This window comes from Topomyia yanbarensis, chromosome 3, assembly GCF_030247195.1.
Source record: "Topomyia yanbarensis strain Yona2022 chromosome 3, ASM3024719v1, whole genome shotgun sequence".
NCBI lineage: Eukaryota > Metazoa > Arthropoda > Insecta > Diptera > Culicidae > Topomyia > Topomyia yanbarensis.
The window spans coordinates 165,339,752-165,359,284 of record NC_080672.1 but is presented as its reverse complement, the minus strand read 5'-3'; positions in this window follow the sequence as shown (position 1 = coordinate 165,359,284).

The following is a 19,533-nucleotide window of genomic DNA, read 5'->3' as shown; positions in this document are numbered from 1 at the left end:
TTGGTTCTCTCCGGATAACGAACAAAGCTGTTCCTGGCAAAGACAGAAATTGGAGGAGATAAGTGGGAAGGCAAGGGACTTCCGTTTTGTTGTCGAACCATATAGCCTTCACCTGAATAAGGTATATTCCCGTACATTGCGTGGAATATCAAGGATTGTTTGAAGAGTACAAACAACCCCTCAAAAAGACTATGAATATGGTCCGTTATAAATTTCATAATCATAAAAACACCGTAAAAGGTCTCAATAACCCATAGATACACCAAAGTAGGGTTTATGCATGGGATCTACCGGACCTTGACGATGGTGTTTTCATGGGTTTATCCCATTACAGATACTTTCAAAATACCATATGATGGGGGTGAATCTAGACCATGAGCATGGGGGTATCATGGGCTTATCGTTTGCTCGGGATATCCGGTAATCGAGAATTGTCTTCATTTCCTTGGGAGTGAAGAATACTTCCGTATTGCCTATATTCTCCGTGTCGCTATTTTCCTTATCCCTAACTTTACCACTTCCCCAATTCTTCCCATCAGGGAAATGATGCCAAGACAAATCATGACAAGGTATGCCTGGTCATATAGTAGTGGTATAAAGATGATGGGTTGAGAGGTGGAGAAGTATTAGGGATGGATGGGGTAGTGGTCTAATTTGGGTGTTAAAGGGTCTAAGGAGGGTTTAATTGGGTAGTTTGTGAGAAATTGGTGTGATCAGTGGGATATAACCTCTCTCTGTAGACTCCTAACTAGGCCCGTGTTAAAATCCAGAAATTCTATCTCAGTCGAAAAAAAAATTGGCCAGGATTAGGTTGACGATTTTCAGAGTGATTGCAAAGTCTTTCTATATGAGGAAGGCAAATATGTGCCAAACTCTAAAAAAGTCATTATGCGTCAAAAAAAGTCCGAAATTACATCAAATCTCGACTGAAATCGAACCTGGTTTTCAGCTACGCAGGTGAATGCTAGCAAATGCTATATTACTCCCTAAGGAGAAAATTGGTTTAAAACCGTCTTTATGCATGAAGGGCACAAAACCTAACTATAATTAGTCCACTATAAACTATAAACACCTAGACTAATTATAGTTAGTCATCCTTAAAGACGGTTTTAACCCAATTTTCTCTTTAGTGAGTAATATAGCCTTTGTAGCATTCGCCTGGAATTCGGTAGCTATCAGCATGAAAACTATACCCTTCATTACAGACTAAGATTGTGAGAATCGACTCAGCATATGAAACAGGTGTTAATTTCAATTCGGAACTTGGCCATTTCCTCGGATCTTCCGGAATCGTCAACGGTTCTCAATGTAGTCAAAGAGACTTTGATTTCCAATTAGTGATCGGGACCAACAATTTCGAATAATTTAGAACTCATTTCAATTAGTTTTTCTTAATTTATATTTCATCATTATACCAATTTGTATGATAACGTCGCATGGGACCACATAGGGGAGACCGGGGATAGTTGGCGGTGTTTTCAGTTTTCAATTTTTATCGCTTTGATGTAGGTAGATCTTGCAAAATAGAACACGCGGCATGAAAGAGCAGACTGTTGGAAACATCTCTGATTTTTTAAAGTGCTTGATGCATTGTCTCCATTTTTAGCGACAAAAATATGTGACGCGGAAAATCCGCCAACTTACCCCGGCACCGAGGTAATTTGGCGGTATGTGAGTATACGCCAAAAACTAAGCAATCAAATGGAGATTCAATTACTTCAAGGGTCCTTTTGGAACGTGCTGAATGTGTTTTCCAGAAAACTGGGTATTAACCGACATTTGCTATTATATTTCAGTTTCAATACCCCGGCATTTGGCTTTGAAGCGTACTCCCTATTCAAAAGCAAATTTTCGAAATTTTTCATGCAATTGGCCGGAATAAATGTCTCCTACATTGGCGAGATACACAAGAAAAATATTTTCTTACTTTCACTCATTCCAGAAATAAAAATTTTGTATGAATTTTTGACTTTCTGATATAGTAAGGTTATGAAATCACTCTAAAAAACGACAAACTAATCCCATAGTGTCATATCCCATTCGACTCAGTTCGTCGAGATCGGAAAACTCTGTATGTGTGTATGTATGTGCCTATGTGTCAAAAAATGTCACTCATTTTTCTCAGAGATGGCTGGACCGATTTGCCCAAGCTTAGTCTCAAATGAAAGGTGCAACTTTCCCATCAGCTATTGAATTTTGTATCGATCTGGTTCCGGAATTACGGGTTTAAGAGTGCGGCCACACAGAAATTTTCCATAATGAACAATAGAATTTTTATTTTTGATGCTAAATATCTTTAAGGTGCATAAAACATCGAGATTTGATGCAAACTTGAAAAAAAAATGACAAGAATTCACTTTTTTGGATTTTGGCACTTTTTTGCCTTTCTCATACAGAAAGGTTATGCAATACCTCTGAAAACCGTCAACCAATAATTTTTTTTGACTGGCATAAGGTTTCTGGATTTTAACAGGGGCGTAGTTGATTGTATACGGAGAGGGACTACCCCCCTCCACTTTACTGTTCACTTCCCTCTCTTTAAAATCCCCTTAAATCACCCCTCAGACCACCCATTCAGCCCTCATACCCCCCGCCCCCCTCAACCCCATCATCTTTAAACCACCACTATATCACAAAGCATACCAAATTAAGCTGGGGAGTCGTTCGTTCGTGGGACTTTCGCCTTCCTCACACACCCACCCCGCATGAAAAAATGAGTTAGCAAGCAGATAACATTGATCTAATGCTGATTAGGCTGATGGAGTATGATTTTTTTGTTTCAAGTGTTTCACCGTCGACACGTAGCTCATCAAGCTCGTGGCTGGCAAGCCATTGTGTATATGTGCAAAGTGTACGAAGAATGTAATGGACTTTTCCACAATTATGTTGAACATAAACAGCAACCGAGCCATAGTTTAGAGAAATGAGAAAGGCCGAATTGCACGGCTAGGTGGATTGAAACAGGTTTTTTTCACTGTAAGTAGGTACCGCCAACTTGCCCCGCGTGCAGAACCGCAAACTTACCCTAACCGCATATTTTATTAAAAACTATTTAAAAAATAACTTTTGTTGTAAGATGTAATATCTATACGGATACTGAAAACTCTTTTCACGCGCTATCGAAAAATATAATTATTCGGGAAATGGATTGAAAATCACCCTAAATAACGCAAAGTATTTAAAACTTAGAAAATTTACTTGGTATGCTCGAAAAACAATATCACTCACAACTTCCACCAAACAAATCGTTTTGCAACAAAACCACATTGGATAACGGGTTTCACATAACTTGAGGTACACAAGAAGAGGCAGCGCTATATGTCTAATAGAAACAGAGAAAAAGGGATTTCGCCAACTTACCCCAACCGCCAACTAGCCCCGGGCTCTCCTACTTCAACTCGTATCACAGGAACCAGAGCTCTCTTTCCAATGGAATTTAATAGCAGTCAATAGGGATGCTGTAGCCTTCATATGAGGCTAAATTTGAGACAATCGAGTCGGACATGTGAATTCAATTCAGAAACTTAGCCTATTTCCCGAAACATCCGGTTCCGCCGAAGGTGTCCAAAGTGGTCAACGAGGGTTAAATTGGGTTTCGGTGAGCTGAAACTATAAATCCTACTAACTTAGAACACATTTTATGAAGTTTTGCATCTTCTAGATAGCATGCTGATAACGGTTTAAATGAAATTCAATAGCAGCCTGCGGGAACGTTGTACCTTTCATTTGAGACTAAGTTTGATAAAATCGTTTCGGCCATCCCCGAGTAACCGATGGAATTTGTTGGTCACATACATACATACACAACACCCTCCCGGTCCTACCGTGAGTTGGGGAGTCTTGCTAGGACTGCTCTGCTGAGCCTAACCGGAATGCCAACCGGCACATCAAGATCGACGCCATTCTTGATTTTGGCATACTGGTCATGGCGAACACCAACGGACAGGACACAGACCACGAATTGGACGGTGGCTTTGAGCTGACAGGCGTGCTGTTCTACTCCCTGAGTAAGGAAGGATGACACCAACTTGAAATGGCGAGTGGGCTAACAGTACGGAGAGCCAGCGCCATAATCTAACACAAACGAAAAAAAGACTCCTCCAACTTACGCCTACGGCGAACTAGGCCCGGGCTCTCCTATTATTCGTTTATCTTTCGGTATAAATCTTCAACTCTCACGGTTTAAAAAATCGATTTTTTTTTTCTTTGTTTATTTTCAATCTAGATGTATCTAAGAATACGCCACAGAAAGGATTTGGTGAAAATCGTATTCCTTGGCATGTTTCTGGGAACCGAACCCGATCAGAAAACTATATCAAGAATATATCAAAATTATTTCTCGATTTGATATTTATATCATATAACCATATAACTTTGATATATGTGGTTTGGAACGAATTAAGATTAAATTAAAATTATATCATGTTTTGATTTATCAATAATATCATCAAATAATATATCATATTTATATCAACCATATCGTGTCTTTTGAACATAGTATGTACAACAAAATATTATCTTTCCAAGACAGTTTGGTAAAGTTATAACGATGCCACCAGAGATGGATCCTCCCAAGAATTGGCTCCAATTCGCATTACCTGTGGTCTTGTCTTATCATATGTTGGAATCTAAATACATACGAGAATGTACGTTTTGTAAAGTTACTCGCTGATTACAGATCACAACAGAGAAAATGTTCCGCTGAAGTGCCAGGAAGCAGCAAGTAGTTTTAAAGATTTGATTAGATGGGTTTCGGCATATGACAAGCCGAAAGAGCAATACTCGGTCAGTCTTGAAGAGGAATGGAAGCAAAGCCATATCAAGTGCAGGTAAACCATTAAAGAAGAGGAAAAGAAAGAAAAACATACGAAAGAATACGAACATGCATTTTAAAACTACAAAGAATGTGAAGTGAAAAACAGGAACGCATCAAGAAAAAAATGAACAAATTTTAAAATTATATGCTGAAATAACTGCGAGTTCCAACCAGTAGCTGCGACGGTAATAAAAATAATAAAATTAGTAACACGGAAATTAAATGTACATTTTTAAAGAAACACTTGTACTAATGAGAATAATGAATTATCTTTCAAAAGAAAATATTTTATTTAATAATTAAAAATAATAATAAAAATGTCTTAAATACCAGACTGCCTGATATAATTATTTTATCAAACCAAAATACAACCAACAAACTTTATACTAAAATAAACTGAGATATAATAAGATATAACCGATACATTTTCTTGGTATAAAAACTTGATATTTTAACAACTATCCAGCTATATTTTATATTAAAAAGAGAGATATATATTTTGCCGTGATATAATATCTTATTTTGATATAATTTTGATATGAATTTCTGATCGGGAATGGTGCCCATCTCCGGCCGTTTCTGAGATACTAAGTGCGGCGGTACCACGATGGCGTTTGTCTATGGAAAAACCATTGTTGAAAGAATTCACCGGTCTATTCTTTACGGTTTATGTATATGTGAGCGTCTGTGAATGGTTTCTTGCTTTTTTGGACGATATTATCGTACGGAAGAAAGAATGCGTTGGACATGTTGAGGAGCGTATGGGAACGAAATTACGAAAACTGAAGAAAGAAAACAAAGGTATCTGTGGCAAAGGAAAGGAAAAGTTGAGGGACAAATCAATCGGCCAGCTAACAAAATTATATAGGCTGGCGATTCGGAGAAACTCAAATTTTTTAGAACATATGCGAAATGCAAACCGGGCTTCCCTCGAACACTGCTCGTCATCGAACGAAAATCCCCAACACTCAAAGTGTTCACCCTGCCAAGACAGTTGGTGCAAGTGGCGTCAGGCTGAAGTAAAAGGAACCCCATGCATTTGGTTTTCTTTCTGAATAACGGAAAGATGAATTGTGAAATCGGAAATAGGATGTAATTTTGTATGTGAAAATGGGAAAATTATACTTGTTTCAATATTTTTCTACGAGGATAAATTACATATCATCATTCAAAAACGTTTATACGGGTGAGTGTGGAAAAACCCGACCCGACCTGTACCCGGAATAAATATTTTTGAACATACCCGACCCGAAGCATGTCCGGTGATAACAAAACCCGAACCCGTCCCGATTCCTACGGGTACGAGTTCGGGATGGGTATCGGGTTAAAATACCCATATCCGAACATCTCTAGTCTCATCAACTTCACTTATTTGCAAACTGTTGTCCAACTGCCAACATCTGTTAAGGGGTTCGAGATTCTTTCTAGAACGCAAAAAGAGATAAATCGAGATTTTATAAAATGAAAGCAATTTTGAGTATTCCGTGAAAATTTCAGATCAATGAAAAATCATTTATTTAATTTATGTTTCCAACCAGCTCAAGAAGTGGTTTCGAGGAAAAATGCGGTTAAAGTTTCAGTTCACTCGGGGTATACATAAAGGCGTTACGGAAGAATTGAAAATTTTAACATTTTTTAATATATCTTTATATTATTGTTGCCTTCCATTTTCTGACATATTATTTTTAAGATCCTAATGCACACTTTAGGCCAATAAAAAATCGATATTTTCAACCCTGATCCTCAGGCATCATCAGGCGATGCTCATGCATTATCAGGTGATGCTGAAAGTTCTCGTCCAAAACGGGAAAAGTATTTTTTCAAGCGTTAGCAAATTGCCTACGATAAGTTATTTATTGTTTGAAATAATTTAGCGCCTGTAGCGCCTCTAGTTGTCGTAGCGAGAAACTAATTACATTATTTTAGAAAAGATTGGTTTCGGTTGATCGATCTCGGCAGTAACTGACACCAACTTTGGGTCAAATTAACATTAAATCTCATGCAACATATGTGAATGCCTAAAGCAATAGGCTGGTCCTGAATGATATCTTGGGTAGCCAAGCATAGAATCTCTGGCTTGCTGACGAGAAAGGGAAAACGATTTTCTGTCTTTTAATTTAGACTTGAGAGTCAAATGTCTGGATTTATGACCACAAGAAGACGAGATGAATTCGAAACACTGAAATCAAACTTTTCCATGTTTGGTATTGTGTTCTTATGTATAATTCGACCCAATCAATTGTTTCCATTTAGTGAGTAAACCATTTTTTGCGGCAATAAGAAAAAATACTATAATATCAAGACGGCTAATACTAAAACAGGAACCAACTATAAATTGGCAATATTAAAACATTCAAATCCTTTCAGTGTCGCACTCATGTAGAATTTGAGATCCTTCACATTTCATCAATTCTTATAGAATGCATATTAGCGCTCCGAATCTTCTGAAAATGTGTAGCATTTCGCTTGCCAGTGTATTGCGCATCACGCAGGGCGAATATAATGCGGAAGTATCGTTTTTCACTATATGACACGTTTTCGTATTTGCAGATCGGCTCACAGAAAAAAACACCATCACCAAAAAAAACGACTAGAAATAGTGGTGAGGTGTTTCGTGCCATATTGAGATGAAATATCTTTTCTATCCCGTATGTCAACGCGACTTACGGTTTGATTTCACGTATCCGAACCGAGGGTCCGGATCCAGGCACTTGTCTAAACACCAAGTCTAGGCTTACCTCAGATCCGGACCTGTTAAGGGGAAAGGTCATCGGCTAGATCCAGGAAATGGTGATTCAGACTAAACTTGTTTGGATCTATGGACTGATCCGGATCTACGGACTGGTTCGGATCCGTGGCCTCGGATTCGGGATCGGGGTCTGAGTGTAAATCGGAACCAAGGATCTAGGACCAAAAGTGAAAGTTCGGTATTTATTTTTTTTGTTCAATCCAACCTACCCAGCTAAAAAATCCGGGATTCTAATTGGTTTCTGCCAGTATTCCGGAATTTGGATACCAGGAATGTCTTATTAAACTCGACGTTCACGTTAATCATGTATTGCAGTGCTGGGACTGGCTTATGCATAGACTTCGTCTCCAGCTTTACCACCGCAACCGCATAATACATTAGTATATTAAATTATCTATGTTATACTGAATAAAAAAAACAAATGCTTCAAGTTCCTCTTTGCTACTCGGTTTAGCAGTAAAAGACCGTGCCAATCGAGAAAGTGACCTGTCATAAAGGTGTCAGGTCGGATTGCTGAAGTAAGAGTTACCGACAAAACTTTCTTCATTCATGAACCCACGCTTGAAATCGGTTTTTGCCATATTGCAACAAATGCCGTCATCGACCGTCGTAAAACTATACCTACTATAATAAAAACGAAAATTTTACAATCTCTCTAAAGCCAAACAAGCTGATCGGCGGCGAGCCACAGTAGAACCGTGTTTCGTTATCTTCCAAACACAATAGCGAGTGGCGGAACGGTTAGTGGGGTCCGGACCAAAAATCGGCTTGAACTTGTCTTTCCGTGGGCAACGGTGCGGAATAAGTCGCACAAGCGTTTTTTCCACATTTCCGCAATAAAGAGATGCGCAGTCGAAAACGAAACAGAGATGGTTAAATATTTATAATGTGAGCTGTAAAATAGGTTTACAGACATCAGGATCACGGCCAAAGTCAAGCTACTTTCTCTTTTTCGGGCCAATTTTGCGCTTCTTTCCGGGGGGTTGACTTGGCGGTGTGCAGTTGGGCTGTTTGGTTGCTAGCTTGTTCGGTTGGATGGTTGATTTATTCAACTTTTTTTCCATTATACATACATATTTCGTTTCACGGATCGATTTCGGAACGTTACGGCACACCTTTAGCATCGTGGTTGCAGAGAAGAAAACTGCGAATAATGTGCTGTTCGTACACTTGAACTTTTATGGGTTTTTTGGCGATGAACTTTTCTTCGAACTCAGACGTTGTTGATTGGGGGTCCAGAGCGCCGTTTTGGTATGCGCTGACAATGTTTTTTTTGCTTTCTTCTGCTGATTCCTTTCACCAACAGGGGGAACGCGACCTCGTGTTTATGCTTGGCTTTTGGCTTAAGGGGAACATTTCTTGAAGGTCTAGATCCGGGTAGTCAATCAAGTACAAGATCTTGAAAAAAACAATGAACAGGATTCATGGCATAAGTTAAGCGGGAGAAAGACCGAGAATATTGAATGATATAGATTGAACGAAACGAATGAAATTCAGGCTAAGGTGAAAGAGCGAACATCCTTGTTTCTGGCCATCTGGTTTTGGTAAACCATACTTTGAAGGAATTCAACCTGATGGGATATCGTTTGTCTTAACTTTCTTTTTCTTGCCATTTTTTGTATATGTAACTATTCACTGATCTGCCTATCCTTGGTGCAATGACCGGAAATAAGTGACGAATGTGATTTGCAAATTTGTCATCCAGAAATTATCAGAATATCATGTAAATAAGTAACAGATATCGAAAAAAATTTGTAAGTAGTCAGCAAAACTATATTTGAGATAACTTTGATGTGAAAATAATAATGAAATTGAACGTGTTGTTTGTAGTTTCTATCCCAAACTACAGCTTTTTATACTCTCGATGTCCGAAATTGACCTGTTTTGAGGAAACTTAGGAAATAAATTGCAATGTACCTACTGAATAGATTTTGAATTTTAATTTTATTTGAAGATGTTTTGATTTCTAAATTTTAAAGACCAAGTAAATGAAATTGGCGACCTTGAAACGTTATTGATTACATTGATGTTGTAACTGGATGGGTTTCGCCCGCTTAAGCAAATTAAAATGCGTGTTGGCCCCTGATGCAAATGAAAGTTCGCCATGCTCAATTTTAGTGATGGTTCCTCCTCGCGAATCGTAGGTCTAACCAAGTATTTTGAAATAAGAGTTTAGTTCACTTCATCATTTCATACAAGACAACACACCAACTCCGCAGTGGGACGACGTGTGGCAAAATGCCAAACATCAAAAGTGCGTTCATTTGAAAATAATAATTTTATTTTTCTCTAAGTTACAGTGAAGTGATATCCGCAACGGATGGAAAGTAATTTTTTTTTCATATTGTTACAAAATGTGATGTTCAGTCTATTTCCAACCATCAAAGACATCGGTCGCGATATACAGTGTGCTTCTACTTCTGCCCGAGCCAGTGCAAAGCGAACGAATTAAACAGATATTTGGGTGCATTATCTGAAGAACAAAAGATACCGTTACTTTTATTCTTGTGTATTGATCTATCAAGATGACTGACCTCATCAACAAACGTGATTATTCGGCCTAACACTTTAGGTCTTTTCACATAAGACCGAGTATTCATGATGTGGAACATCTGCTGAAGAAGAAAAAGGTTTTCGGAAGTCACCTTCATCCAGCTTGAGAACGCCAGGCACGCCGTGCTAATAACCTTCCTAGACGAAAGTATTTATTTCAGTGATGAAGCTACCACCAAAAAGGGAGAGTTCACACTCGCGAAACCAGGAAGAACATCTGATTGCGAGTATCAAGGCAGTAATCAAGATGATGATACGGACGTAAACGACAAGTAGAGAGACATGGATGACCCCGAAGTTGGCGACAAAATAAACTTTTTCCCACCGCGAAAAAATGGCAAGTTGCGTGCATGGGATTTTACAGGCTCTAAATAAAAATAATTGTAGTTTTTATTTTTTTTTATATCTTGTAAGCAGGGGAACCCGGACCTACCAATGCAAATCGCCCTTTTAGGTGGGTGGATATGAAAGAATTTATCGGTCAAAGGTCCTAATTGTTAGTTTGAAGCCTCAGCTACATTTTGAAGCCATCAAATTTCATTTGTAAAACTCCATGGTGGCGTTAGGTGACGATTTGCAAAACTCGTTTATTCATCCTTTTACAATATAGATGTAATTCGGCCCTCCCTATGTGGCAATTCAGATCGTCATTTTTTTTTTTACTTTTTGCATTTCTTACAAAAGAAATGTATACACTCAAACATAGAAAACTTTTACCGACGCCCGGTGATCCGGATATCTGTATGTATGTATGTATCTACGTGATTCAAGTAGTTTAATTCCGAAAGCATTTTGTAAATTAACTAATCATAATTTTTAAAAAATTAATATGTAAGTTCACTTCAAAGACAAAAAATGTGTAAGTTCACTTCAGGGTAAAAATTTGTTGATGTATTTACCCATTGGATTAAGCATTGAATTCAGTAGTGAGGTACATTTGATTGGAATTAGATCGAGTATTCCTCGTAGTAGTAATAAAATAGATTTCTAATATATTTCATATTCATCTTATACTGATAGCATCGGCAAGAGCATTTTTGAATCCCAAAATTCTAGCGAAACTTTGACTTCTTTTGCAAGATTTATGTTGTACTGTTTTGGCACAAACATTACTAGTTGCTTTATTTATAATGAGGATGTAAGTAATGAAAGTATCGTCCATTATTCAAAAATAATGTCACCGCATCATTTACTGTTCCTTACACATCTAACTCCTCCCCCTCTCACCCTTCGTGTTTATGGTAACTGTCACGACTCACATCTATCCTGCTATTTTTCTATCTATTCTTAAGTTGTGTCCTAACCAATCTGAAATATTTGATGATGCCCAAGCTAATTCACGATGTAATTGTATAGGTTTACGAAGAGGCAAAACTATTTTTGCTTGCAGTTATGCTATAAATAGTTTTGCCATTTGAGTGTAAGGCAGGGCCACTCGTGGAAACAAACTTGATATTACATTCCTTTTGAAAAAGAAGATTTGCTGTTCTGAAAAATATAAAAATATTTGAATTTTGCTTTCCCCTGAAGATGAAGTATAAATCCTTCGAAACGTTGCACTATGGAGAGTCATGTGACCAGTTATCGAAAACTGCACCAACTCCAATTTAACCCAATTCTATACTAAGCGTTTATATATAGGGGAGACTGAGGAGATTTGACCCCTTTTTCTATTATTCAATCTAACTCCGTGAAATATGAACACGTCATCCTTAGAAAGTGCATAAAACTTCAACTTATTTATCATTTCACGGAGTTAGACTGAAATAAAATCACCCAAAATTACATGGAAATATTACAATGGACAAGAACTATAAGCATTTTTGGAAAACAACAAACAAATAGAAAATGCTTAGATTAGTGGATACTCGATCGCTAATTTGAGGACACTTGATTCCTCTTTGAAAACATGTTTAGAAGAGCATGTAGAGTAATGAGCCTATGTTCGCCTTGTTTTTATCATCACCCTAACCATTTAAAGCAGCGTCTGACATATTTGCTCAACGCATTCGTTCAAATGGTAGTGCGATAATTAGAGCACTCTATGCGGGCTTTGCTGCGCTCAAGCAGAAGAATTTCACCATTATCAAGCCATTTTTATTATTATATTGGAACACAGCAAAGACGCAAAATTAATGAAATTAGTAATAATTATTATTATAATTAATTAAACAGTGTTGTACCTTCCCCATTAGATATTATTATTTTGGTTACTAAATATTACTCATCTCTCACCTGACTTTTCAAATACAAATTGATCAAAAATTCAATCAATTATTCGAAAGCTGTGTATTGTTATGGTTCAGGACCGTCAAACGTGGGATGCATAGGGTAAAGTGCCTATTTTCATCATATTAAGGAGGGTGCCTCACTGATTCATTAATTACTCGGCCTACAATCAATGGAATGCGTACTAATTGGCATCAACAGCTTTGCTTCGTTGTTAGATAATAACATACATGCGCTGAAAATAGTGAAACTATCTTGTTTGAGCGCAACGAAAACACGAATCGAGTACCCCTATTGTTGCGCTACCATTTGATTCAATGCGTTAAACAAAGATGGCAGACACTGTTCTAACCAATGGCTTCAAATGGGAAGCATGATGATAGAAACATAGTAATAATAGGCTCATCACCCTAGTTGCTATTGATACTGTAGTAAACAATTAGTTTCTGTACGACGAAGCATTCATTTTCGCCAAATTAATTTTGTTATTTTCTGGCAACAATTGCTTCAATTCGTATGATGTGAATTTTGATATTTTCAGTGGTGTGTATGAATCGTGGCGAAGGGGATCAAATATCATACCATTTTTGGGATCAAGTGAACGCATAGAAACTATTTCAGAAAACTTTAGTAAAAATATAGTTGAACAAAAAAATCAGCTCAATCATAACGTGTTCATAAACTTGACATTCTCCTAGAATGCTGTATGTAGTGTGTGATTTTATCAAATCTTTAATAAATCTGAGAATTGACTGGTAGAAAAGCACCTATTTTGTTCAAAACAGGTTGTTACTATTTATTTACGCCAGCACGGTTTTGGAACCCTAAATGGTCAGAGTGGACTAACTAGCAAAATCTCAAAAAGTGAGGTAATGATAGCATTGGATAAAGAATTTCTTCAGCGTGGAGAATGTTTCCATTAGCAAGAACTATGGCATAAATTCATTTGAAAATAGGTTCCTGCAGGTTGAAAGGACAAGGTCCTGCTTTGTAGTTATATTTGCATTATATAATCCATGGCTGTATACTTCTAACCTTCCAAATATATTTATTATTTAAAAATATACAGCCTTCAACAGAACAATGTAGTATCTATGATTAGACAACGTAATCTGCTGATCCTAATTCCAATCGGAAGTGTGCAGATTCAATTGTCATCGCAATGATGGCATGACATTGTCAGATACAAACCACCAGCCATTTCATATTCCATTCGCAAACGAATCAGCATTTTCAAGCTTCACGAAAACACGAAAAATCCACAGTAAACCAGTTAAACCACTTTTACTATCGTTTGGCGCAGACCCGTAAACGCAATCAAGCCAAAGCACGTGAGTCAATAACAAAAGCTTTGCACGTTGGAGAGCTTTTCGCGTACATCGTCAGTTTCCCTCAAACGACTACTCCCTCTTGTCTCTCTCTCAGTGTCGTCCATAGTAAACCATCCCAAATAATCGTGCCCCCTCGCAGTTCAGCCCACTCGCAACGGTCACAAGGTTTACTTTTTCCGGGTTTATGTGTTTGTGGTCACTGTGTATCTGGGGGTGCATCGAGCAAACGGTATTTCGATCATGTCTGGAGGGAGCACAGCCTATGAGCTTGTGAGCGTGCAAAACTTGTTTTCAACGTTTCGCTTTCATTCAGATCGTGACCGTTCATATATACGAATAACTTGAAGGCTCCAAACGAGGCTGAGGCTCGGGGGGAAAGATTGTTCCTCCCCTCCACGATCAAGTACTGATGTTGCGATCATGAGACCCCCTCGTACAAGATTATGTGGGTACAGCTAGTTGAAGGCAAATGAACACGTCTTGGCACACCCGCGTCTCGAGCTGAACTTTGCAAAGGTCCAACCGAAACCGGCTGATTGTTTGGCTGGCCACACATAACCACAGAACAATGCGCTGCTGTCAGAGTTCGTTGGCATTTTGGTCTACAAATTGTTCAAACGAAGGAAATCGGCGAAACAGTGAGCACCGTGTGCACTTTGAAAAGGGCAAATGCGTGTTTTCCTGATGCCGCTCAGTTCATCCATGGTTCGTGTTTCATCTGGTTGTTACCTGAGTAGATGTTATGCGAACCCAGTAATAGTATATGAAAAATGACGATGAGTTTATTTGGCTGGTTTGTTTTCTGTTTTTAATATTTAAGTTATAATTTTACTATTGAAAATCGATTGCATCAGCGGCGCATATACAGATTCGCTGCTTTTCCACTACCTAATCATTTCCCTTTCGTCCTTCGTCTTTCTTTTGGTCATCCGAAGTTCGCGCTTCATCATGGCCTAATAGGTTTGGACCGGACGAAGTTTAAAGCAGACCAGTGGGTTCATGTCGTCCATCACAAAATTCACGAATTTATTCGCCAACCACTTCTGCACGGCTTTGGAGTAGTGGCATTAAATCAAATAGGTACAAACAACCAATTTTGATCGTGCCATCTCAAGAGTGGTAAAATTCGGTTTTTGGAGACCTTTATCCGTGATATTCCTGTATCGACAACTACTTACAATCAATGACGCTGCTTTGATATTTCATTAGCAGCGTCGTGTAGAGTATCCGGTTGTGCGTTTTGACAACACTTTACTGGCGTTTCACAATGGGGTAACTAGACCAAAAAGCTGAACAAAATTATTTTCTGCTGATTTTTGTATTATTTTGTATTAATAATTCATGGAAAGCATAAATAATTGATTTTAAGCACTTTTTCCATAAAAATACACCTAACAGTGTGAATTTTTTTCTTCTGATATTTCTTTAAAACCCTTATATAACTGAAACCATTGTGATTGGTGGCAATAGTTACATTTAATGAGACTATTTTCTAACTGATTTTACTATCTTTGCTTTGGTATTGAGGAAAACATAAAAAGTAGTTTGTTTGATTATTAACCATTCTAAACCTTGTTGTGTTATTTTTCTCAATGCAAAAAGTAGTGTTTTTACAAGAGGTGATCTTCAACTAAATATTTAGACTCTACAGCTTTGTATGCATGCAATCAATATTACAGTCACAATAATGCTGTCTGCACATTTAGAAAAACTGAAAATTACATATGACATAAATAATATTGCGACGTATGTAAATTTAAAATGTAAAAAAAATTCTTTTGATGTAAAACTCGGCTGAAAAAAACTGGAAAATTGTGAGTGAATGTAAATTCAAGTGAATTGTGACGCTCCTTTTATGTTACATCTTGCGATATGTAAATATTTTCAAGTGTGTGTCATTGAGTATGTATGACTTTTCAGAGATTGAGGTGTGTATGTGAATAACTGCACAAAGAAAATATTAGTGTCGAAGAAGAAGAAAAATCTCATTCTCTTAGTAAAAAGTAAATTGTAAAAAACACTCTTTCTGTTCGCCAACTACGAATAAAACGAGTAGGAAACTTTTTTTTTGAAGCACAACTGTAAATGCCAGAAAAGTATGTAACATTCACATTGCTCGAAGAGTCGTTGTTCCACATTTCCACAAGTCCTACCACTGGTTTGGAAAGGTGAGGATTTGGCGATACTAGTAGATCGACAATATATGACTACTATAAGCGGTAAACTACATCTGAAATTAATAAGAGACCATAACAGGCAACAAGTGAAATAAGGCTTACAGTTGCCTATAAAGTTTGACGCAAGGGAACAAAATTATGTAAACATGCATTTTCAAATTGCTCTTAAATGAACGGTCGGACGAGTATTTGCCGGCGATGAACTGACAATAGCCTATAGTTTCGCATGATTTCCACTTTTTAACTTAATTTGAATTAATTCGCAAAATTTTTCAATCGCAAAATAGTGTCAAAAACAGAAAATAAGCAAGTACCCATTTTCAAAATAAAATTGTTTAACTTTTTTATTCGGATATATTCAGTATTAGAGTAGTCAGAATAGATCATAAACAACGTTTTCTAGTATAATAATACTCCATTGTTTGAATTGTTCAATTTTAGTAGAGACTGTTTCCTATTGCCTGATTTTGTAGAAGAAAGCGTGTTCATTTTTAATAATGTTTGACCGTGTGTCACAAATTTAGATAAAATATTCTAATTCTTTTTTTAGTAGCACATGATGTAGAAAATATTGAAGAATATTTAAAAAATATAGTTTAATCAAAAAAAATTAAAAAAATCCTATTTTGTCCAACTTTGTGTTGTACATAGTGCGCTCGTCCCGATTTGGGAGCACGTTGCACGTTTTCAATCCGCATTGTTTCTTTGCTCTCTGAGTTAAACTTCGCGAAACATAAAGTTTTACATTACCTTCAAAAGAAATGCATAGGATTCGCTTCAGCTTTGAAAACTTTTTCCGAGGCCCTGAAGGCCGAGACTCATATACTAATATGCTCAGCTCGACAAATTGGAACAATGTCTGTATTTTTTGGATATATTGTGTACTTTCTGAGATATGGTCTATTCTATTCTAACCCTTACACAACCAGTATTGAAAAGCATCCTGGAAAACATTGCAATTAGTCTGTAGTGTTTTTCTTGCCAATATTAATATTTGAAGCATATTTTTCGTATGTTGCAAATATTAAAACGGCCAGGCCTACTGTGCAGAGTTGGGTTTGAAGATGTTTCAAAAATAGACGGTAAATAAATTATTCACTTAATGGATAATTTAATTAACGAATTGTTTTGAATCTAAACGAGGAAGAAACGAGGACAACCGTACCAACCGTTTCAGTTTATAAATATAATTCGGAAATATAATTCGATAGAAAGATGAACGACCACTTTGTTTTCAGTAATGAGAAATGGCGTTTGGTCACGGATTTCTTACAATAATATTTGATTGCGTCTATTACCAGCATAGACCTTCGAAACGTTTGTAATAGACGCAATGAAATATTATTGTGAGAAATCCGTGACCAAACGCCATCTCTCATTACAGGAAATATAATAAATCGTTGGGAGTGACTTGGCTAAGAAGGTTAATGTCACTCCTTTGGTCCTTTGGGATGGGACAGAGATATTTACACCTTGTCCTAGCTAATAAGCCTAGGATACAGCACCTTTACTCGCTCTCAAATTTACCGTGCCATGTCAGATAAGAATACTAACAATAACTACATAATTCCGGAGAATTAGGAAGTAAGTGCAGACATTATTTTCTTTTCACTAGAAACAGGCGATCCACGCACCCTAATCCATGACACAGTTCGTATAATGCACCCTCCCTGCCCAAATATTGCAATAAATAAATAGCATGGATTAAATGCATATAACGAATCTTATGGATGTACTTCAGATAGTGAAAATAAAAAAATAATGAAATGTTTAGAAGGAATAAAATCACCTACCACTATGGAAAAATGACATAACAATTTGAAAGTAGACACAATATAATCAGAACGATCTCACCGTTGTTTACTTTCTTAGATATGGGCGATTTTGTCGAAACACTACATATTTTAAGAATATAATTTTAAAACAACGTAATTTAGTCATTCCTATGCGCATATATTTAGAAAAATACCTTTACAACAAGCTATAGATTGCGAGAACTCGTTGTCAGTTTTTTTTTCAGTTCATGCATTTAACTTATTTTATTCACTGTTTTTATTTTAGCGTTTTGTTCATTTTACCAGTTCATACATTTTATTCAGTTTTTTTAATTTTAATAATCTCACTATTTTTCAATTATTCATTACAATCATTTCATCCAATTTATTAATTTGACATAAATTAATTGATTATATATATATATATATATATATATATATATATATATATATATATATATATATATATATATATATATATATATATATATATATATATATATATATATATATATATATATATATATATATATATATATATATATATATATATATATATATATATATATATATATATATATATATATATATATATATATATATATATATATATATATATATATATATATATATATATATATATATATATATATATATATATATATATATATATATATATATATATATATATATATTACTTATATAATATTGGTTAATTTTTCATTTTATTCTGTTTATTTTTTCTTACTTTTTATTCGTTTCATCAATTCTATCCATTTTATTATTTTATTCTTTCTATTCATTTGATTGAATAATATGAATAATTAAATTATTATTTATTTTATTATATTCATTTATTATATTCATTTTTCGTCTTTTTTCAATTTTGTTTTATTCATTTTATCCATTTCATTCATTTTGTTCACCTTATTTATTTTACTAATTTTATTAATATTATTAATTTAATTCATTTTATTCGTTTTATGATATGTGTTAGAAATGTCTCATCGCACTGCTAGGTGAATTAAATTGGTTTTTGGTCAAGTTCCGCGTCGAAACGTTCGAAAATGCAGCACTGCTTCAAAGGAATCCAATCAATTCAATTGCAATAACGTTCTACTGATAATACTAACAACCATTAGTGATTATATGAAAAGTGATAGCTCCACTTATCAAGTTTAATTATTCTGGTGAACAAATCTTCTGAAAACAAAAAGTTATTTAAAGTTATGGTGCACTAAGACACCAAAAGTGGGAAAGCAGGAAAACTGTAATTGAATTATCTTGTTATCTAATTGCTGGTTAGCGGAATCATTTGATTACATAACATTTCATGATTGTTCGTGCTTGGAATTCAGGATTCCTGGATTCTTTTCGGATTCCAGAATTCCACGCCGTGCGAACCCGCTTCAAATTAATATTTAACGTTCGACGAGCGATACTTATACGAAATTCTACCGATTACCAATTTTGTTGCTGGATGCTGGTTTACATCTCGAAATTACAGATTGTCAACCCCGAGGTGTTTTGTTATAGACGAATAATTCGTCTCAGAAACCAGCCAACACACCCCCAGGCGCGCCGTATCAAGCGAGCCAAAAGTAACATATTGACGGACAGCCGATGACAGAAAGACCAATCGTGTTGTTATTACAACTCACAATGATCACGATCGTAAGATGAGAGTTGAACGATCGGTCGTTTGGTGATGTCACTGATTTTAACATGCGAAACATTAACAAGCAAGCAAACAAAAACGCATCATCGAAATGTACGTGCGAGGGCTTCATCGCACATTGTTGAGCCGATCGTTGTTCGTGTGGCACCACCTCGTTTGGTAATGGAATAAAGTATTGCCACGGTTGGCTGTTGGGAGGCTCTCTGTGTACCGGGTTATGGAGGT